The sequence below is a fragment of the Miniopterus schreibersii genome (genome assembly GCF_964146895.1).
Source record: "Miniopterus schreibersii genome assembly, chromosome: 2".
NCBI lineage: Eukaryota > Metazoa > Chordata > Mammalia > Chiroptera > Miniopteridae > Miniopterus > Miniopterus schreibersii.
In genome coordinates, this window is record NC_138102.1 from 117,848,336 (window position 1) to 117,872,652 (window position 24,317).

The 24,317-nt window shown below is 35.4% G+C and overlaps 1 long non-coding RNA gene and 1 pseudogene across 3 annotated transcripts in view; both read left to right on the top strand.

Annotated features, from left to right (window-relative positions):
- Nucleotides 1–24,317, top strand: part of LOC308552985 — a 206,504-nt gene that overhangs the window by 170,293 nt on the left and 11,894 nt on the right. The window contains exons 3-4 of one of the 2 annotated variants that reach the window (XR_013998167.1): nt 21,795–21,889; nt 23,977–24,077. This is a non-coding gene — a long non-coding RNA (uncharacterized lncRNA). Of the gene's footprint in view, nt 1–21,794; nt 21,890–23,976; nt 24,078–24,317 lie in introns of those variants that run through there. The other variant, XR_013998166.1, reaches the window with a different exon arrangement.
- On the top strand, nt 14,542–16,635 carry LOC308553573 (HAUS augmin-like complex subunit 2 pseudogene; annotated as a pseudogene). Its single transcript has 2 exons — nt 14,542–14,568; nt 16,286–16,635. The product of its transcript is annotated as an HAUS augmin-like complex subunit 2 pseudogene (transcript).

Here is a 24,317-nt window from a genome sequence, read left to right on the forward strand (position 1 = left end):
ATACAACTTTTGTGAACAAATGGCCATATTTTATTGCATAAAATTAGCTATGACATGGCAGCAGAAAATTCAATGCATAATGAATTACAATGCCTATTCTTTTATTTAATATCTATTGAATACCTATTGCACATCAAGAATTATTCTAGCTCTGGGGGAAAAACCTTACATCAATAAAACCACCTATTTCATAAGACTTTTTTTTATCATATCACATTAAATCAGCTTTGACATAAGAAAAAACTCAGTGCATAATAAATTATGATTCCAGGTTATTCACCTAATATTTATTGATTGCCTATTATGTTTCATTCCCTATTCTAGTCTTTAGAGATATTGTATGAACTCAAGTTACATTTGACTGGTAGTTACAGACAAAAACCAAATATACAAGTAATAGAAAATAATGCCAGGTTACTATACGTGCTATGCAGAAAAGCTAAAGCAGAGTAAAAGGATAGACTGTGATAGCTATTTTAGATAGGGCTATTCGGGATGATAATTAGACCAGGTGACACCTGAGCAAGGTAAAAATTAAACAGGGAGAGAGAAAACCAAGAAAATATCTGGGGAAAGACTCTACCAAGCAGAGATAATGGCGGGCACAAAAAACTTGCAGTGATATTATGTTTGACATATTGAAGAATATAAAGAAGGCCGGTGTGGCTATCAGAGAAGTAGCCTGCATCCAGACCAGGCAGGGTATACATTAAGGGCATTATCAAGATTTGGGATTTCATCCAGTGTTAGGGAAAGCCATTGGAGGGTTTTGAATAGAGGGTGTAGGAGGATAGTGAGTCCATTATTTTTGTTATTAAAGCAGGGTTTTATTCTGTCAATCAAAGTTCTACAATCTGGAATCAATTCATCTACCTTCCCAACTTATCTCAACTGCATTCTTTCCTAACTCCTAATTCTCTAGGAAAAGATTCTGTCATCAGTTCCCATTACTTCTGTCACTGCTTATCAAAATCTACTCATCTTTCAAGACCTCCAAGTTTCAAATGCCGCCTCCTTTACAAAGGAATATTTCTGATTACAATAAGTTCTCCATCCTCAGTCTCTATATCTTTTTGTTCTCTTCATGGACTTTAATTTCTATGTTATTCCCTAAAAGCCTTGCTAGTCAACAAATTGTCCAGTAATCAGTCAAATAATTGAAAAGGCCTATAAAAATGGGGAATTGTTAACATTAAGACGTTCACATCATAAATATTGTATATTAAATTAAAACACATAATTGTACATTCATGAATATTTTAGTATAGGGCCAAGATATTTTATTTGAGTGTAGGTCTATTTATTATAGTTCTGCAAAACGGTCTCCCCTAAACCAAGCTTATAGGTCTTTGCCTACTGATCAACTTTAGTCCATTAATATTGAGCAGCAACTTAAAGAAGCCTGTATATAAATATCAAGGTAAAGTTCTTAAATTTTTATTATTTTTTTCTTTTAGTCTTTCCTAGAATTTTGCTGCTCAAAGTATAGTTTATGGACCAGCATCTGCATCATTATACTTTGGAACTCATTAGAAATAGAGTCCCAGGATCTATAACAGAATTAAACAATATGAATACACACTTTAACAAAATCTCTGTGATTATTCTAAGCATGAAACTTGAATTAATAATGGTCTAATATATATCTAATTCAACTGAAATTATTGTTTTGAATTACCTTTATTAAGTCTCTTCAAAATATTAAACTTAGTTTTCATAGAAACAACTTTCTCCCTTCTCTTTTTCTGCACTCATGCTTTATATTTCACTGACATGTGTATATGCAGAAAATATTTAAGTAGCAGGCCTGAGACTATTATTTTTAGGAAGTCCTGCTTGCAAAGTTGGCCCTTGGCTGGTGTGAGAAACTTGACAGGCAAACAATTCCCCACACTGGTAATAAGTTTTCTCTAAATGGTAAAAGTGGCTCACTATGCCTAAACTGTGCAAATTGTGTACACCTGCTCTCCTGAGGTTGTGAAATTTTGGCATGTTATTTATAGGTAGAGGATGCCTATGTGAGTGATTCTCAAAAACTCTGGACTCCTTGGCTCAACGTGGGATTCCATGGCAGACAACACTTTACAAGGTGGTTGCAACTACTTGCTGAAGGAATTAAGTGTATGTAGCCTGTGTGATTCCACTGGGAGACGAGTCTTAGAAATGTCTGTCAAGTCTCCTCTTAATTTTGTGCCATGCACCTTTTCTGTTTGCTGATTTTGCTTTGTATCCTTTCCCTGTAAAAAATCTTAGCTGTGATAATAAGTATTATTGAGTCCTTCTAGCAAATTACCCAACTTGGGAGCAATCTTGAGGACCTCAGACACAGTTTAATTATAATTTAAATTACCAGACTACTAAAGCAAATACAGTTGATTTTTGGAGCACAAATAACTGTTAGTAAGTGTGTAACTCAATTAGTGAAGATAAAAGTGCATGGATATTCAAGAGTCACCATGGGCAATTAGTGCATCCCAGTCATAAATCAACATATTTTCAGAGAAGTGTGGTGATATTGGTTAATTTACCAAGAAAGTAAATCTCTCCTTAAGGCAAAATCCAAGCTTAACATACCTATATATCCCCAAAGAATATAACACTGTGCCCTACACATAATTAGTTGTCAGGGAATATTTATTAAAGGAATTCTTTAACCATTTAAACATGACTGAATTATACTATAGTCAAGGTAAAATATTTACTAAAATGTTTTTAAATAAAATAACAAGTGACAAGCAGAGATAAAATATTTATGGACAAAATGTGGATTTAACAAAAGAAAAATATATTATTTTTCTAGTTTTTCATTATCAGCTTAATATGAAAAGATATCAGTAGCTTTATCTCAACATATATCATAGTATGTGATGTGTTTTTACGTTAGCAAATGTGGCTGCCTGACTATTTCAGGTCTTATGGTTTTTATTCTGGTTCATTAAATCCTTCTAAGGCAGAGAAAATCACAGGGGTATTCTTGCTCCAAAACAAATCTGACATTCTCCAAAGCCATCATTCTTCTTAACTAGTCAACAGATTCAGTTCAATTCATTATATTGATATAAATGTTGAACCCTGAAAACTAAATACCCCAGGAAGCTATGATCCTTCTGTGCTGGTTTGAAGGACTTTGCCATTTAGACAAGTCAATGACACCGTTTAGAAACTATTATTATAGTTTACTATAAAAATCAAGAACAATTGCTAGAATGTTGATTTATCATAATCTAGATAAATTGCTTCACTTTGCTGCTGACATGATTTCCCACAGCTTTTGGTCATTCTGAAAGGGCTAGCTTCAAAAACATTAGCTTAGAATGGTCTCTGATGTACATGTGCTAAAAATCACTTCATTATCTTTTTTTCTTTCCTTTTTTTCCCCAGAATTAGAACCCTTTGAATACTTAGACATCTGGCACCAACCAAGTCTATGTGATTATAATTTTATCTGAATCCTCAAAATTACTGGTTAACTTCAACTTGTACTGGGCTGACATAAGTAACCCTATGGAATGGAGCACTATTTTCCACTATTTTGATGAAGAATGTTTTGCACCTTTATATAAAGGGCCACATTGTGAATATTTATTAATGAGAAGAATTAAGTATAAATTATGGAGTCCATTTTTAATCCATTAAAGCCTTATCTTCCTATAGGAATTTTCTCCTTGCCCTTAACCACAGATTTCACAAAAATGTTAGCATGCTGAAACAATTTGAGATATTATATATATTTTTAAAGCAAGAAAAGGGTTTTCTCTTATCCTAAGGAACAAAGAATATGGATTTTACATGAGTTATTTTTCATTCAAATGCTAATAAGTTTAGGAAAGTATAAAAATTCAAAAAAATATATTTTAAATTTAACTTGAGTATATGCCAAAAAAAAAAAACAAAAAAAAACAACACACCCTTTTATTCAGATATGAAATCTAACATTGATTTAGAGCCCAGCCTAGTAGTTGATGCATAGAGGAACTAAACAAACATTTCTTGAATAAAGGAATGAATTAATGAATAAATGAGTGACTATATGAAGTAGTAAGAGATTTTTGGAGGGATAGATTCTGATCTTTCTGAGATTATAAAGTTTTACTATGAGAAAAAGAAGAGGTTTCAACACGTAGCACTTTTGTGCCTTTAACACACCATGGAAATAACAACACAGAACAGAACATCATGTTAATAATTCTTTGTGACGTACAATTTACCCCTCAGTTCTTAATATCTAAATCAAATAAGCCTACCTTACGATCACAGTTGTTTCTAATCATAGGTTTATTTACCAACCTCTATCAATAGTACTAAAAGTATTTGTTTGTAGAACATGTAGGTGTATGTCACAATTCTCAATTTCTTTTAACTGTGTTTTTAAATCCCTCTAAGGGTCTTAGCTAATCACTATACTCACTTTTAAAATAGGAAAATTGGAGATGAGATAATTATATGGCTGATAAAAAGGTTCTAGTCAAGTAGAAAATCATGTAATAAAAGGTGTTGTGCAATGTCATGCAAAGGTGTTATCTACTTGTGCAGTCATCAATGCTGCAGTGAAATGATAACATATAACTAGTGTTATTTTAAATCTTGATTTTGTAATTCAAAAAAATTTGGATTTTAACTCTATGGAAAAATTCAAAAGGAGAGACAAGTGCATCAACCATTAATTAAACCACTCAGAAGTTCTTTGAAAGAAGATAAAACAAAATGTCAGTAGAATGTCTGAAAAATACAGTAAAACCCAAAGCCTGAAAAAATATAGAGACCGAGATGTACCATTACAACAGATACTTCCAGCATTATTTACATTAATTATTAGTGAAAAAAAAGTGTAAAACTAATTACCTATACACAAAATTAAAATATAGTTATGTATAAATAAATGCTCACACAACATGTAAACTTGGGCAAGTTATTTCATTTCTCTGTATTTCCTTTTTTACCTTTAATGGGATTTGTTTTTTTCCTGAAAGGATTGTTCTGAAATTAAAATACAAAATATTTTATTTATCAAGATCTTACCTTAACATGAAAATTAAGACATAATTTGTTGCTATTGTTTAAAATTTAAATGACTGCAATTAGTATTCATTTTGAAAATATCTTGCTAAATCCTGTTTAAATATTATTTTCGAACAGTATGCTTCTGGGCTAATTTTATTTTTGTTAATAATAACGCCACTAATTATTTTGGCACCCTGGATTCTATTGGCATATGCATCTGTAATCAGCATGTAAAGGCATAAAAGAATACACATATTATATGTAAATAATCTAAAGGGATGACTCAGTAAAAAGAAAAACAAATCACAAAGAAGCATTATCTTGCCCTGCTGGGTGTGGCTCAGCGGTTGAGCATCGACCTAGGATCCAGGCGATCGGGGTTCGATTCCCGGTCAGGGCACATGCCCGGGTTGCGGGCTGCAGCTGATCAATGACTCTCTCATCATTGATGTTTCTATCTCTCTCTCCCTCTCCTTTCCTCTCTCTGAAATCAATAAAGATATATTAAAAAAAAAAAAAGAAGCATTATCTTTTACTACTGATATGAATTTCTTTTACCAAAGTTTACTTTTAGATATTGCTCTGAGAAGTAATCTACTTTTACAGTTTCTCTCCAGAGACTATCACCTAGGAGAAGCAATTATATTTAAAATAATTACTCTGTGGCAATCCTATGTTTTTCTACATTAGCCACATTGAATGAAAGTGAGAACCACTGCATTCAAGTCAAGGAAACAAGCAAAACTTTCTACAGTTCAATATTACTGCAAAGGAGATCTCTGTGAGCCTTGGTTACAGGAGTACAAAGTAGTGATGCGTTTCAATATTTATAAAACCTAGGTGTGTATGTTCAAATCTTCTGTTTGATACTGCATTTCTTTTTTTTTTTTTTTTTTTTTAATATATCTTTATTGATTTCAGAGAGAGGAAAGGAGAGGGAGAGAGAGAGAGACAGAAACACCAATGATGAGAAAGTCATTGATCAAGCCCACAACCCGGGCATGTGCCCTGACCGGGAATCGAACCCCAATCGCCTGGATCCTAGGTTGACGCTCAACCGCTGAGCCACGCCCGGTCAGGCTTGATACTGCATTTCTTCAATTTACCTTTCACCTGTAAAATAATTCTTTCCTGAAGTTTAATTGGACAGATGACTTATTTTTTGGTACGTGCATAATGTCGAACCATGTACCAATTACTTAATGGTTGCCCCCAGCTGCACAAGTCTAAGAATCGATATGGGGATTTATTACCAATAACAAGCTCTGTTCTCATTTGCTATCACCATATGTCAAGGTGCAATCCCCTAGTTCCCTCAGACTTACTCTCAATGTCAAATTATGGTGAATCCCCAAGAGTAGTTGAGGCCATTTCTCAAGCAAATTCAGGAATTTCTCTGGCTACACTGTAAATCCTTCAGGTAGTACTGTTCTCACCAGGTACTGCTAACCTATTCTTGGCATCACTATTTCTTCTATATGCCTTCAAGTCCAGTGATCACCAAAGCTGACTCCACTGGGTACCAATAACCCCTAGATACACCTGCTTTTTTCCAGTGGACAGTATTAAACCTACCAGGCACTATCTGTTTCCAGGCATCATAACCAAAAATAAAAAAAGGAGACAATGTCTTTATATGATGTTACACACTAAGAGAGAAGCCCTAAAGCAGTGCTTAATAGCAGGTATCACTAATTTAGCACTCACAATGTGCTAAGCACTATTCTAAATCATCTCAATTAATATTTATTATTTTAAAATTTAGAACTAAATCTAAAAATGTTGAGAAAATTTTTCAAGATCACTTAGTAAGTGGCAGTGCTGATTTTCACATCTGCATTAATTCCAAAACCCAGGTTCTAGTTTCTAAATATTCCTTTTATTATCTCTAGGGCCTAGACATGAGTCTAGGAACTGATGAATTGTAAGAAATCCAAATGAAAAACAGTATGTTTTATGCAAAACCATTCTCTGCCAATGACCCTGGTATTGTTATAGAGCAAAGCCTGTTCTACCTGATTTTCTTTTTGGAACAAGATTTCCTAAGAAATGCCTACACAGCTTATGAAAATAGGTGTTCTATACCTACCCAGAAATATCTTAACACAGCAATGGATACAGTTTGAGCTAAAAGTAGCATCTGTGCACCTTGTGTCATTTGATATTCTCTAACTTTTTGGTCTCAGGACCCATGAGACCCTTAAAAATTACTGAGTACCTAAGAGCTTTAATTTGTGAGTTATGTCTATCTATATTTCCCATATTGTAAGTTTTAAAAGTGTCGATTAAATATGGCCCCAAATTTTTTGTAGCTCCTTATATCAAGAGTTAGAATCTATTTTCCAACTTTGAATTACTGTTAGCTTTGAGATTTGCTTTGCCCAATATAATGCAGCAAAAGTGCCATTCTATGAATCCAAGTCTAGCAACCTTCTAGCTTCTGTTTTTGCTCTTTTTGGAATTCTGAAACCACCGTCTGTGAAGATACCACATTTAGCTCATTGGAGAGCAAGAGGCCTTTGGGGGCAAACTAAGATCACCCAGCCTACAGGTAGCACCAATAGACATTTGAGGCAGGCGATCCTGTACCCTATGGCCCAGCTGACCCTCGCCTGAATGCAGGCTCATTATTGAGGTCCAGGGAAACCAACAGAGGAAACTTTCATTTATCCCACATAATATAGAGAAATAATAAATAAAATACAGAGAAATAATAAATCACTGTTGTTTCAAACCATTAAGTTTGGGGCTAGTTTTTCCTCGGAAATAGATAACTGTTATGTAAACCTTATGCAGTTTTATAGTAGTTTTGGGCTCCTAAAAATTGTAGTATGTGAAACAGAAAGAAAATTAGATTCTAGAAAATGAGAAAAATATAATGCTACCTTAAATATAATTCACTTAAAATGCTTTCTTTTCAACTTTCTTTTCAGTTTTCTCCCCCTAAATCTTTGTTCTTTTGATTTCCTGTAAACAAGAACTACCTTTATTTAAACAATACCTCTTGGAAGGTTTTCTAATTTTAAGTGAAATGTACAGATTCTTCAACTTTGTATAGATAGTTCTAAATTAAATGAAGAGTTATTACAATTATCTGGCTAAACAATTCCCTATTAAGAAAAACTAGAGGTTTGAGTTTTAAAATTTTTAGATTGGCTATTTTGACTGATCCACCCAACTTTCTAATTCATTCTGTTTTGCAAACATGATTCAAGTCTGACACAGGATAATACCTTTAAGTATGTCTATATCTACATAACAAAATGGAGTGTTAAAGTGGTTATTTAATTTGGTCTAATATAATCAATTGTGTATTTATTTTAAAAATACGTAAGATAATTTTCTCTATTCTACTCTTTACTTCCAAAAAATGCCATAGTGGTATGGCATTATAAAATTTAAAAACATAAACATTTGAAATGGAGTGAAGGATATATGAATAATGATATAGGACTAGAGGACACTGGAAAATACTAGATACCATATATTTGAACATGACTTATTCCTAACCTATTAGTTACTTTCTAATAGAGGGAAAATAATGATGATAGCATTGACTAACTACATGTTGTTTTATTCTTATAGCATAATATTGGGTTTGTCATTAATTCTTTTGATATTGTCATTAACTCATTAACTACTATAATATTCACGAGATTTTCTTTTCCCCTAAAAAAGATTATATATAATCATAAACATGAGAAAAAAAATCTGAAAAATTTGTAATTAATGTGATTGACACACAAAGCAATAAAAATCAAGAGCCAAATATATATAGCTTTTCTCATGAATGATTTAAAAAAAAAAATCAGTTCCTCATATCTCACCAATGTCCTTGTAATTTTCAAAATCCTTTCTCATATGACTTGACCACAATGTAGCAACCAATTGTTAACCCATGTTTTTCCACTAACTTTCCAGTGATAAATGCTCCATAATTATTTACTTTAAAAAAGGAAGAAAGGGAGAAAGGAACTCCTTTCTTGACTTCCCAACATTATTTACAGTTAAATCTCTTACCAACAGGAATCCCCTTTGAAATCTACCTCTTCCATTCATTAAACCAAACACTTCCTGGTTGTTACCAAATGATGACTATACATCCTGAGTTAACTGAGTTATAGTTTATGCCTATTGTACTAGAATAAATACTGATCACCCTCCCTTTCACTATCAAAAACGCTCAACTTTGAAAAATAACATAGAATGCCCACCAATGAATAGCTTTTCCCCTGTGACTCTCTCTCATAAATATGTCTCCTTTCAGAAATTTTCCTCTATTCCTTCTTTCTTGTCTTTTCCCTCAACTAGTTCATTAATTCTGTTCATCCTTCCATTTACTTATCTTTCAAGAAAAGGCCAGATGTATTCTTGGTTTTATAACCATTTGCCTACTTAAAAAAGTAGTATCATTTAGCAGGAAGTGCAGGGTGCGCTCTTGAGCTGGGGCCAACCTTGCCTAAACTTCCTCAGGCCTAGGTTTTTCCACATACAAAAGGGAATTGGTAAATTACCCATCTCCTGGAGGGTATGGTAAAAATGTGTTATAAAACTGTTTTAAATCTATAAAATAATTAAAATGTACATACTCTGATTTATGTTACAAATTAAAACTAGCTTAATTTAAGAGGAAAAAGTATTTTTCCAGTACTAATTTTCTGGAAGTTAACCAATTTTAAGTTCTTTTTCAGGAATTATACTAAGTGAACTATTAATTTTACAAGTTTCTCAGATTTCTGAGAATTACAGAATATTAGCATTGGAAGTGACCCTAAAAGTGAGAAGTGGGATAAGGGGAGAAGAAAAGGAAAGGGAAGGGAGGGAGAAAAGAAGGAACTAATAAAAACAGAAACAAATAGTTACCATACCTAGAAATATAATAGGGATAAACCTCAAACTTAATTACTAAAAACTGAATGATAAAAGTCTATATGATTATGCCACATTATTTTTCACATTAAAACTAAAAAAATAAACTTGAAAAAGGTATATAAGGGTATATTCTCAAAGATTTATAAAGGCTGACATAACTGCTCTGAGGATCAATCAGTACAGTTCCTTCCTTATACTCAAAAATGTGAATCATATTTTATACTTTGAGCATAATAAATTCTCAAAACATGTTAGCAGCCAAATAACATAAAACCAGCTTAGCTAGGGGAAAAGATAAGAATAAAAGAAAAGTGGACTTCCACATTGAGAGAGAGCATTATTTAAGTATTACTTATTCAAGTGATCAATAAGTAAATATTCTCTGATATTCAGATTCAAGAATAAATATCTACTGATCTATATTTATTATATATAAGACAATTTATTAGAAATAATCACTCCCCACAAAATGTGTAGAGTCAAGTTGAAAGGAAAGAAACTTTATGTAGAAATATATATATATTTTAAAGTAAGGTGGAATTCATGCTTCTGACCAATTTGGAAGATCAGGGACTATATTTACTCTCCTACCTAAAACCACATGAGAAACAAGAAAAATATAGGAACAGTGGTTTTAAACACATTATACATCAAGAAACAAAAAACAATAATGTCTAAGAGATGAGCAAAAAATAAGGTGAGCCTGGGGATGGCACCCTCAGAGACTTTCCAGGCCACAGGAAGGTCATCCAAATGGATCCCAACAATATCCATGAATTGAGAAAATGGGGCTGAGAGCCAGGTAGATCCAAGTGTCTAGAATTCATAAGGCCAAGTACTTGTGAGGATAGAGTTGCACAAAATAAGAATCCCAGAGATCTACAGAGGCCCCCCTCAGCAGGGTATTGCGCAGTACATGTGTGAAGAAGTTACCCAAAGCCAGGAAAGAACCACTCAAAAGGATGAGGGAACCGTATACACAGGGACAGGAATAGTGCCTGTCCCTCAGCCAGAATGACCTCTAATTCATAAGCCACTGGGGAGAATACTCAAAGATCTTGGCTCAGTAGTGGGGAATATGTAATTAGTCATAGACTAAATACTGCTCAGGTTGTACCTAATAAATCTTAGAAGCAAGACCTAAAATTATCAAACAGTTTTCCAAGTAACCAAATGATGTCCCAAAACAAAGCTCAATAGTACTTTTAGGAATATAAAAACTACCAGCACCCAACGAAAAGAAATTCACAATGTGTGTACCTAAACAATATGTTGAAGAACATTAGAAATATTAACTATGTTGGTAAATATATACTTTTTTAATTATGTAAATTTACTTAAAAGAAAATAAAATTGGACTTCTGCTTCCAGAAAGATGGAGTAAAAGTACTTTTCCCTAATCATTTGCTAAGTACAACAAAAAACTCTAAACATTATATACAAAACAAATATAAAGAGACTTTGAAAGGTAGAGAGGAGAAGGCAGACTGGCTAGGGAACTAGGAACCCAAGGAATGACATGGTGGTGAGTTCCCTGAGTTTCCTTTTTGCCTTATAAGACCACAAACATGATACTGCAGAAACCAGCGATGCACAGAAAAAATATTTATGTAGAAATATATTATTTTTGAAAAATAAGTTGGGGTTTATTCCTTTGGCCAATTTGAAATGTCAGGGACCAGGTTTACTCTCCTGCCTAAGACCATATGAAAAATAGGCAAAATATAGAAAAGAGTGATTTTTAAGACATCGGGCATCATGTGACAAAAATGATTAGATGTGTAAACACATACACACACACACACACACACATATAGGCCCAAAGAAAGGGCGTATCTCTAATCATAAGATAGGGAAAGGGGCAGACTAGCAAGCCAGAAAAGTTTTAACAAATACTCTAGCCAACCACGACAGGAAAAAAAAGAAAAGAAAAAGCTATAGCTGCATAGCCACTGATTCCTGGAAAGGCTGAGTGCACAGTCTAGACTTCCAACCTAGCCAGGATGTAATAAGTCATCCAAGCCCCCACCTCCCCGCCCCCGCACTGCCACTGCCACAGCCAGCATGGTATGAGAATATATGTTAATTATCTTGTCTATAACCATATCTCTATATATGAATATATTCATTTGTAAAATTATGTCATACACCTTAAATGTACATAATATTTACTTTAAAAATAAAATAAAAATAAAATCTGATACTTGATTAAGTAATTGAAGATTTTTAAAGTATGTTTGGGCAGCCTGATTATCTGAATCTTCTCTTACAACTGTAAAACCTGTGAAATTAAGATACAGATATATTTCATCAAATTTAACTTTCTAATTGCATGTGCTGCAGCTGTGTAATACTACATTTTGAAGTTTATTATGAAGATGATGATATAACATATCTTATTCATGATTCTGATGCAGATTGTATTTTAAACTGATAATATTTTGGATTTCGTAGGTTAACAAAAAATGTTATAAAAAATTTTTAAAAACTAACCATATAATCACCACATTAAAATAAGTGATCTAAAGATCTTCAAATAAATGGCAGAAATTGTCAGATTGGATAAAAGAGAAAGAACCTACTAAAAGAAATAAGAGTGAGACCTGTCTCAACAATTAATCCTATGTATTCATCATACACATACTAACTACCGGCCAGATGTGAACTCTCGATGATTATGCTTGGTCCACACAGTTGTAGGACTATCGGCTCTTTTCATGTCACTAATTATTATAGTTAGTGTCTCTACAACCATTTCACATAAAAATATAGACTTCTGGTTGTTGTTTGACTTACTTTGAAAACTGTGGATATCTAACAATGCTGGCAAATTTTCCTCCAGGGAAACACCTTTTCACTTTTCCCACTGAGGTCACAGCGGCTGTCTACAGTGGACGCTCCACTTCTTTCACTGAATATCAGTTGCCATCTTCCATCATAGTCATGCTATTATTTTTTTATAATAGAAAGGAAAAATGACTATATTTTTTTCCAGTTTCATTCATGTAGGCTCCCTGCCTTGGTGCTGGGACATTTTATTTTGAACTCTTGCTATATAGATTTTTATTAGGATCTTAATTAACTTTGGTTTTACTTGGCCTTCTAGGCTTGATATACTTAAACCGTAACATTCCTGTACCCTGGGCACATTGAAAGCAATGTCCCTGGCATGTACTGATGTGGCTCCAGGACAGACCTGTTTTCCACTTCGGGACTCCAAGGAAATCTCTATTACTTGCCTTTGCCTCTCTGTGACAGAATGGAATCAGCAAAGAGAAAGTGTTTCTTTGGTTAATAAGTACAGAGCAGAAAGTATTTTACAAATGTATTGGAGGGAAAAGTCTTTCATGGAAAACAAAAGATAGTCAATGCAAATTAGATTTTAAACATTGGCAGATACAGTAATAAATGCTTACCACAAAATATAATTTGGCTCCCGCTGGGACAACTATAAGTTTGAAAGATATTTTAAATGTCAGAATTTTGAAGAAAAATTGAGGCTGGAAATTAAAATTAGAGGACCCTTGATTAGAATGGGGTTAGAATCCTTCCTTAAAAATGACTATGCTAATTCTCACAGGAACTCTCATCTAGGAACAATTTCTTTATTATACATATGAAGAAACTGAGTCACAAAAAGGTAAGGAAATAACTGTGCCAATATGCAAAGTCAAATCTGGATGATGCCCAATCTCTTGCCCTTACCCACTTCACTGCACTCTCCTTATGTTTCCTTCATGTCAGGAAACTTAATATTGAAACAAGAACTTTAAATATATGTGTGTACTTATGCTTAAATGAATGCATAAGCGTTAACTCTTTGTGCTCTAAGGAACAATTGGTTCTTTCTGGGCAACAACCATTACAACTAAGATTTGAGGGGCAGTAGAAAAACAGCCTGTGACAATAGATGCAAAATTGTCCAATGTCCTTGGGATGGGGGGAATTCAGACAATTTGATTTGCTTATGGCCCTGTATTGGGACTACTTACACTCTCAGATTCCCTCATCTTATACCAAAGTGAACTTGCATGAAACATCACACCATGGGTTATAGGTTCTGGCTTTCTGATTTAACCAGGAAGGGCAAGGACTTTTTCTCTGGGAGAGGGAAAGAGAGAATGTTGACCACAGGAAATGAGAAGGGATCTACTCTCCTGAAGACTACTTCCAGTTGTCGTTTCTTCTTGAATTCTGAAGAAGTTCTGATTGTCAAGCAAATATGCATTGTGAGTGGCCAGTTGTCTCCCTTTCCAGCTCATTGTGAAATAGTAGCCTGGAAATAATGCTTAACTATTCCCTTATTGACTTCCCAAATACTTATCAATACTTAAATCCTTACATTAGACTCTGATTACTGGAGGAACTAGGCTAAGAAAATTGGTACTAGAAATGGTTATATGAAACTGAACCTTGGGAGAGTATTTTGGAACTGGATTGCTCACTTGTTTGAAAACAATAGCTTGTGATAAGGAGGTTGTACCAGGAACTGTGTATATACTGTTTCCTTAACTCATAGAACACCTACCTTCACCTGATATTGTTCAATCCAACTTCTCAGGTAGTGCTGAGGCTATCCAATCTCACCAAAACCTACTGTGTCTGTGGAGCTTAATTTGTCCAGATCATTGGATAAGATATAGTCCACAAATTATATGTCAATCAAGAATGGAGGAAGATGACACAGTGCCGTTGGTGTGTAGCCCTTGGTGTTTGGGAGTCTTTATTCAGTGCTTAGCGCTGAAGCAGCATTCAGTCTCTCTCTGGTCTCTGATTCTAGAAATAAAAGACCTATCTTTCCACTCCACATTTAGTTGGTATCTATTGGTGGACTGCTTCTGGCCGTGTCTCGTCCATCATAAGTACCTCTTCTTCTCTTTGCTCAGAATTAAGAGTGTAAGCATACTGTTTATTACGAGCATACATATAACCTTACAACCCTTTCCAACTAATGAGACAAATGAAATGGCATATGAATCTTATTTGTTGAGACATGTCCTGCAATGAATATTGAAATTAAAGTCTCTTTACAGTCATTCATCACTAACCTTAGCATCTGAATTGACACCGATTTCATATTTAAGATAATTATTTTAAGTTTATTCTTCAAAAGCCAGTCCAACTGATAAATTTCTAAAACCTGTCTATAATGGCCCACATTAGGGTCAAGAATTCTAATTTGCAAGTAAAGAACTAAGTTGTAATCTCAAGCTGAATATAACTAACAAAGCCTAATGGAATCCATTTCCTAGACTTCTCTTGATATGGAGATCAACATTTCTACATTCGCAAAACTCTCATCTATAATAATAGCAAGTTAGCAAAATCCAGGAAAGCTAAAACCAGAGCACTCAAAAGACAATTTTCCAGTACTATAAATGCCTGTCAGGATCTTCTTCAACCTATTACCAAGTTGCAAAACAATCTGCAGGTCTTGAATACAATATCTTCTTTTAAGATGCAACTGGCCTTCTTTTCACAATTGAGACATTCAATCACTTATTGTTCAAGTTGTAATCTTCAAAGTTCCATTTGTAGCACTAACCCCCAAAATGTTTGTAAGTAGTAGATACAAGACCAATCAGCAATGGTGCATATTCTTCAGGATTTGTCCTCAACAAATGCTTAGATACTATCAATCCTATATTTCATAGAAGTGTGGAATAATAGATACCTACCTAGAGACATCTAAAACCTATACACCATGAGGAAGCTGGTAGCTATAACAGATTTGCTGTGCTTTTTTTACTACCTTATTTTAAATGTCATGTTATTTAAACAAAGTAATAATACTTCAAGAAAATTCCTATCTCCTAATTGAACTAATAAAATTAAGAAGATTAATAATTTGCACGAAGCAGTTTTGTTGGTAGTGGTGGTAGGGGGTTTTGCTTGCTTGTCCTCACTAGCTATTGAGTATCTGCTAAAAACTGCTCAATTCCAGCATAGGCCACTGGTTCCAACGAGTCCAAGGCATCTTGAATTCAGAGTACAATGTGTTCATCCATTTTAATGCAACTCTATTTTGCCTGTTTATTTCCCTGCACCACTGTCAATAGTGGATATATAGAATATATAAACTACAACATATATAGATTCTATTGCTAAATTTCAAAGGTTCAATATCCTTTTTCAACTTTTTGGTTTCAAATAATCCAATATCCCCAGAGTTCTCCCAAAATTTCCCAAGTTCATTCAACTCTATCTTGTAATTTCCCATGAAAAGAGAAGTCATTTCTTCTGGTCTGGAGTTTCTTTCATAGATTTTCCTTCAACTCTGAACATATTGAGTTTATAGGCTTTTATAAAATAAGTTTATAGGCTTTTATATAGGGAATAATTTAAGTACAACTCATGGAGAGAGAAATAGGAGATAATAACTAATCTACCTGTTCTGCCTCTTTTGCACCAGTGCGCAGAATGTGAAAAGAAAGATCATCACAGATACCTGGTACATTCACTGGAGCTGGTGGTGATTTTCATTGCAAGGTTAGAAACCCATCTTGAAACAATGAGAAATATCCCTCATTTAGACGCAAATCTAAAGAAAATGAGTAAGGCTTTAGCCAAGATGGTTATTTTGGTAGCTGAGACAGAAGAATTGGCAGAGAATATACTCAAGTGGTCAGAACAACAAAAGGAAATTTCCTCTTATATCCCCAAAATATTAGCTGAAGAAAATGATCTTCACAAACATATTATAGCACCATAACACCTTCATCTTTTACTTCTAAAGTTCATGTCCAAATTAATGCCAAATGATTTAATTTAGCAAAAATGATTTATTTTTGCTTAAATGTGTGTAGTCACATAAAGTCCATTTCTAGTCAATGATAATGTGGTTATTTATAGGCTTTGCTGCTAGCAATACTGAAAGAGCCCTTTCTATATTGAAGCACTAAAATTCCAAGTTCATTAGACCAAACTAAATTTTCTTTTGTTTTTCATATATTTTGAGTGTATTATCCATATCTCAGGCAGCAGACTCTATATGTCTTTTTTTTAGAATGCTTGTTTCTTAATTGGAAAGAGTCTTGAATCTGAATGTATGTTGATTATTCCTGTGAGATTGTCACTAAATGCACAAAAAAGAGTAACATACTATCTTTTGAAAGGCTTGCTTGCAAGGTGGGTTCTTTGCTGGCATGTCTGGGAACTTAAATTTCAAGAGGATTCCTTCCACTTGCACTAAGAGTTGCTCTCTGTGATGAAGCTACTTGTACAATGTGGTTTGTGCTGAACACCTGCTTTCCTTCTGGGAGTCTAGAATTTGGTACATGCTAGGCAGAAGGTACCTATGTGACTGGCCTGTAAAAAGAACCCTGGGCCCGGCATCTTCTTAGCAGTAGACATTGCACACATGTCACAACTCAGGTGCTGGGGGAATTAAGCATAACCTATGTGATTCCACTGGCGTAGGACTCTGGAAGCTGTCTGTGCCTGGTTTACCCCAAGCTTTATCCCATGTACCTTTTCCCTTTGCTCTTTTTTTATGTTTTTACTGTAATCAATCATAGCCATGAATACAATGAAAAAAAAAAAAAGAGCATCAGTTAATGGATGTCTTCCTACTGCTGACAATGTTGAGGCAGTAGTTAAAAAATAATTTTGGAATTCACTGCAATCATAAGTGTCTACACTTATGAACTCTTTCTAAGTCTAGGCATATAAATGCGGCAGTATCTACCTACTGAATGCTGTTATTAAGGAAATTCCAATTAAATGATAACATTACCTAGATATGGATAGGTTCCAGAACCTTAGCAGAAAAAAAAAGAAAAGGGGGGAGAGAGGGGGAGAGTAAGGCAGATAGAGGTGGGGTGGGGAGAGAAAGGAAGGAAGAGGAGGGGGAGATAGGGAGGGAGGAAGGAAGAGAGAGAGACAGGAGATACTAATTCAATCTCTTTATATCCAGGAGGGTAACATCCTCCTTAGAAAGATGGAAGGAGAATAGAAGAAAGGAAAACAAAATAAAGCCAGTCTAAATCTGGAGATGCTGTCCAAGTTTTTCAAAGAATGACTACTACCATCTGAGACCATAGTTTCCTCCCTGCCACTATACTGCTTCACTGTCTGGTTGCATGATTACTAATCAAGGTGACAGACCTCAAGGATATCCCCTGGGCTATCTGAAGGCATGTCACACTACTATTGAAACTTATGCCTGTTTTGATACATTCTCATTGGCACTAACTAGTAGGTTTGGACTTTGGCCAGTGTCATTTCCATGTGCCCTTCTGGGTAAAAAAATTCAGCCCCTTTCAGCATGCCTTCAGCTTCTGCTGCTTCTTACTTGATCAACTTTAATGACTAAAAAATTGGTGGGAAAGGGGGAGCAATCATACCCTAATTACACTTAGATAGAGCAATTTACTTGAGAAAGCTTGAGCCTGAAACTGATCCAAAAATTATTTGAACTCATTTCCAGATTTTTTAGATTTTTAGGTTGTAAAGACATTTCCCCCCTAGCATTCTGGGAAGTGATTAAGATATTTGCTATAACTTTCCTTCAGCTCTCTACTCACCAAAATGCCCACTTGAAGGTATTTGCACATACATTCTTCCATAGTCACTGACCTGGAGTGCTTAAGTACTCTGATGCTGATACTTCTGTATCTTAGCAGCACCTTTCAGTAAGATGCCTGGGTCATAATTCAACACATCCCTGACCTAAATCTAGGGTAGGATTTTCTGAAAACAATCCCAGATTTTGATGATGGTTTCTTCCAGTGTAAGAGGAAGTAAGTGTCCTGATGCTGAGATGCATTCATTGGGCTGGCTGGAAGTATTTTCCCACTACTCCAGGTTACTTGCCATCAGGCTCTCTCTTTTTTGAAAAGATCCATCACGCCCGGCCGGACGTGGCTCAGCGGTTGAGCGTCGACCTAGGATCCAGGCGATCAGGGTTCGATTCCCGGTCAGGGCACATGCCCGGGTTGCGGGCTCAATCAATGACTCTGATCATTGATGTTTCTCTCTCTCTTTCTCCCTCTCCTTTCCTCTCTCTGAAATCAATAAAGATATATTTAAAAAAAAATAAAAATGAAAAGATGCATCAGGTAGAATAGCCGATCGCTTTTACTGGACCACAGACTAGGTCCAAACAAACTCTCTGTCGATAGGCTAGCACACAGAGTAGATAATTAATTGCATAGAAACCCTTTCCCTTGGCAGAACTTTCCTAAGTACCCATGTGTAATATGATTTTAATGAAGTTTTCCACATCCCAAAGATCACATTCACAGCTGGTCATTATTCCTATCACCAAACATATGAGTATCAAATCGACCTTTATCCCTATGCATTTTTCTTCCACCAAACTGTGCTAAAGAAGCAGGGCATATATATTTAATTCTAGCTTAAAATTACTATTATGCCTGTGAAGTGATTCAGGTTTCACTCAGGATTTACTACACTGGAAGGTAGGCAGATAGGTAAATTGCCTATGAAGAAGAGGGAAAGATAGACCAAAAGAGACCATGTTGACACACTTTATCTGACCCATGGCTATATTTGTGTATTATGCATGCCCCTTCCCCAAATAATTATGAGAACTGGCTCATAGGAGATTTCCCAGCTGACTCTGTAATTAGGTCACGGCTTACTTTTCATGCCACCATGTAGCCATACAAATCAGCCAAGTTCCCCATGCTAATCAGAGAACTCATGAGGCCCAGCCCTTAAAGTGATGGGATATCCAAAGGTAATAGTCATCAGTACTAGCCATCGTGACCTCCCTCTCACCTCCTACACACACTTGGAGGACTCATTCTTCCAGCACTTTTTCTCCTATATGAGTTGCACTTCCAACTTAAGACTCATTTATTCCCTGGAATCAGACAAGTTTTCATGAGTCTCTCTGGCATTTATGTCATTTCTCTCTGCTTCTTAGTTTCTGCTTCTGAACAGTGAGTCATAGCTGCTGCTGTCAACTGAAGAATGAGAGGGGGAAAAGGGTTTTTAGGGTACCACTGAAAAAATAGAGAGGGAGATCTAAATTTGCACAGATGTAATCTTATGTGACTTTTTATCTCTGTGGGTAGATTTACTTTCTTCATGCCTGTTCTAAATAGTGTATAAGGCAAAATTTACTATCAAGTCATTCTTCCCCTGGGATAATGCAATAATAGGAGCTCAGAGCCCTGTAGAGTCCACCCATATCTCTTACTCTCTACCACCCACACTCTGGTGCTATATTCTATCAATGGGGTTCTCAAGTCATCCTTACCCAGCTGTGACATGAGAATTTCTAGTATCATACTGATTGTCAGTTCTTATTCTAGTAGTCCACTAATTGAGATTACTTGCTTTTGTTTGGGCCCTACTCTAATAACACCAAGTCTACCGCTGAATCCTGGGAAAAATCTTCTCAGATTATCACTGCTAATCTACTTGGACTACAAATACTACCAGTGATGTGAAAGTGCAATGGTTAATTTTATGTGTCAACTTGATGGGGCTAAGGGATGCCCAGATAGGCAGTAAAACATTATTTCTAAATGTGTCGTGAGGGTGTTTCCAGAAGAGATTAGCATTTAAATTGGTAGACTAAGGAAAGAAAATTATGCTTACTAGTTTGGACAGGCATCATCCAATTTGTGGAGGGCCTGGATAAAACAAAAAGATGCAGAAAGAGTAAATTTGCTCTCTGCTTGAGCTAGGACATCCATCTTCTGCTGCCATTAGATATTGGCACTCCCGGTTCTTGAGCTTTTAAGTTTGGACTTGAATTATACCACCAGCTTTCTGAGACCTCCAGCTTGTGAACAGCAGACTGTGGGACTTCTCAGCCTCCATAGTCATGTGAGCCAATCCCTCTAGGTAAATCATATATATATGAGATTATATATGATTCATATATATATGACTTTATATATATAGTAATCATATATATAAATCATATTGGTTCTGTTTCTCTGGAGGGCCCTAATACAGAAGGTAAATGTTTAACAATCAGCTCTTGGAGAGGGGGGAATATCATAATTTATAGTATATACCAATTTCTGTAAATATTCCTATCATGACCAATTTCAAGATACCAATGCAGAGTTGGAAGAGACATGCACTATCAACTGGCATGAGCAGGTAGAGCCAGCTCCAGCACACCTATCTAGGTTACCCATGGTTCTTTTCTCCACACTCCATTTTTCATCTTGGAATCTCTTTGCCAATTCTTTTACCTGAACTATAAATGCGGATGACTTATAGATTATGAAATCCACCCCACCTGAAATCCACCCCATCCAGTTTGCCATGCCTTTTCTCACTATATGCTCAATCCAAGCCCCATCCCTACAGGTTTAGTGCCATACCCTGATCCTGGCTAGTCTGATAATATATCACCAAAGAACCCTGAAAAAATAACAGGATAAAAATTGCTAAAGTTAGAGTGTATTCAATCTTTTCGTATTTTAGGCCAATTAACTTCAAATTTAGTTGATTACCTACTACCACTTAATTGTTTTATACTAATAGAGTGAAACAAATTACTTCAATTTTTTGGCTATCACTTGTCATTAAAGAGTCTAGCAGGTGGTTATATTTCTGAGCTTCAGTGAATAGCATAATTGAGGTCTCATCTATTCTTGTGTAATTTGTCACTGATACTTTCTAGTTATAGTGAATTTCTTTTATCTGATATTATCTAAATTAAAAGTAAACCAAAAAGGACAGAACATGTGAGTTGGCTAGCTAACAGGTTTAGTGAAATTTTAAATCAACTGATTAAACACATGTAAGCCATCTGGTAAAACAAAAATGTAGTAGAGTGTTTAAGATACAGATTTCCTGAGTCAGCATTCGGTTGGTGTGTTTCATTCCCCACCTCTGGCAATATCAGCTGCATGATATTGTACAAGTTAATGAACATCTGTTGGCAGAGACTGCTAGCTGGTCATCATGACTACTTTTATTTCTCCTAGGTTCCTGGCTAGACTGTATCTCCCATCCCTTGTTGCAGTTAATTGAAGCCATCTGACCCATTCTTTGCAATGGAACATGAAGAGAAAAGCAACAGGTGCTACTCTGGGGCTAAGGATTCTAAGAAGCCAATATTCCTCTCCATAATTCTTTTTTAACCCAGACTGTATTCAGGTGGTAACAAAGACTCTAAGAGATGATGTATCACCAAACTGAAAGAAGCCTGGTTCCTTGAACCACCACAAGGAGATGAGTCTCCTGCTGACTAAGGCCATCTTTTTCACTTTTGCTTCAGTGCAGTCTCTGAACTTCAGTTAACCTATTTCTTTCATCATTTTAGCTAACCATAATGAACATGACATCTCTTTAAATAAAAATATAGCCCTAGCCAAAAGTTTGTGGGTTTGATTCCCAGATAGGGCACGTACCTAGGTTGCAGGTTTGATACCCGGTCTGGTGCATACAGGAAGCAACCAATCGATGTTCCTCTCTCACATTAATATTTCTCTCTCTCTCTCTCTCTCCCCCCCTTTCTCTCTCTCTAAAAATAAATAAAAAATATATCCTTGGGTGAGGATTAAAAATATATATATAATAATACCTGCCTTAATTAACATTCTCTTAGTTGGGAGTAGCAAAATTCCACTCAAGCTAGTCTAAGCTAAATGGAGAAATTTACCGTAATGAAGTGGTTATCTAAGAATACAGCTGGGCATCAATAGGCAATAAAAACAAACAGAAAAGCCATCTAAAATCTATAAAAGCACTTTTTAAAATAAATCTCTTTCTCTCTCATTCATTCTCTTACTTCTGGCCCAATAATCTCTGGCAAATATATTTCTCTGTACATCATTATTGTATTTTTCCTTTCCATGTAAATGCCACCTCATAATTTCTGATTTTACACATCATGTATTCGAGAAAGTAACATCTCTCAATTGTTATTCCAAATCAAGGGGATAGAATCTATTTGACCCATCTTAGAATCTATTTGGACCAATGGTGAACACCATTGGTCCACCTTAGGCCAGAGCAATAGAATTACAAAATATTAAAATCATTGCCAAAGGCCCACTTTTATGTATAAATAAAGACAGGGCAATTCTCAAAGACAAGAGATTTAGGTTAAATAGACTTCTCAAATGGGTAAGTACACTACCTCATGAATTATTATAAAAATTAAATGAAATGTTCATAAAACCCTTAGCAAAGTTCCTAACACATCAGAAGATTTCTATGTAACTTGTTATTCTTATATTACTAGACAGTATATTAATTTTCTGTTGCCATAACATTATCACAAACTTAACAGCCTAAACAACTTCTATGTATTATCTCACAGTTTCCATGGGTAAGAAATCTGGGCACAGTGTGGCTCAGCTGTTCCTCTGGTCCAGGCCTCATGAGAACCAAATCAAGATGTTGGCAGAACAGTGTCCCTTTCTAGGGGCGATTCTTGGAGGCACTTCAAAGCTCATTTAAGTTCTTGGCTCATTTTAGTTCTTCGCACTGAACTGAAAAAGTTCCCTGCTTCCATACTGACTGCTAGTTATGGGTTGTCCTTATCCTAGAGGTCTGGCTCTGGACTTTGCAGTTGGCCCCCTATGTCTCAGAAGCAGCAATGATGCACTGAATCCTTCTTACTCAGGATTTCTCTGCCTTCCCCTCTGCAGCATCCTTCCTGCTCTCTCTTCCACCACACCTCTGAGAAAAGTATCTGCCAGAGAAAAGTATCTGCTTTTAAGGCTCATGTGATTAAGTTGGGCCCATGCAGATAGTCCAGAGTAATATCCCTATTTTAGAGTCCATAAACTTAATTACTTTGGCAAAGTCCCTTCTGACATGAAATGTAATATATTCATAGGTTCCATTGATCAGGGCTTGGATATTTTCAAGGAGTCATTCTGCCTACCACAGATAGATATTAAGTATTACTACTCCAGGCTTCTCTAATTTAAAAAACATGACAAATATATGTGACCTATAATTAAATTTTGAATAGTTCTGAAAAATTTTTGAAGTCATGGTAGAAACATGATATAATGATTATGCAATTTGTGTTTGCCTTTACATATGTTATTTCCTATGCCCACATTTTAAAATTTATAATTATTCTCTTTATTAATATATACCCTCTCTTATTTATTTATTTTTCAAATATTCATTTTGTCTTAATAATTTCAGGTGCTGGAGATATAGCCCTAAACATCTTAGTTCAGGATTCTGAACTAGGCACCTACACACTAGTACTGGAGACAAGCAGTAAGCAAGTCAACGCATGAAAAATCAAGGCAATTTCAGTTGGTGATAAAACAGGTTCTAATGATATATTCCAAATGGCTGGGTGGGCAGAAATTTGCTCTGCTTTAGGACTGGCTGGTCAGGAAGTTCTCTCTAAGGAGGTAGGATTTGAGTTTTCCAGGTAGAAGGTACAGTAGAAGAATGTAACTATGGGAGTGGCAGCCAGCTTGGGGGAAAAATGACCAATGAAGAGAAAGGTACTAGGTGAATTCAGAGAGAGGGAG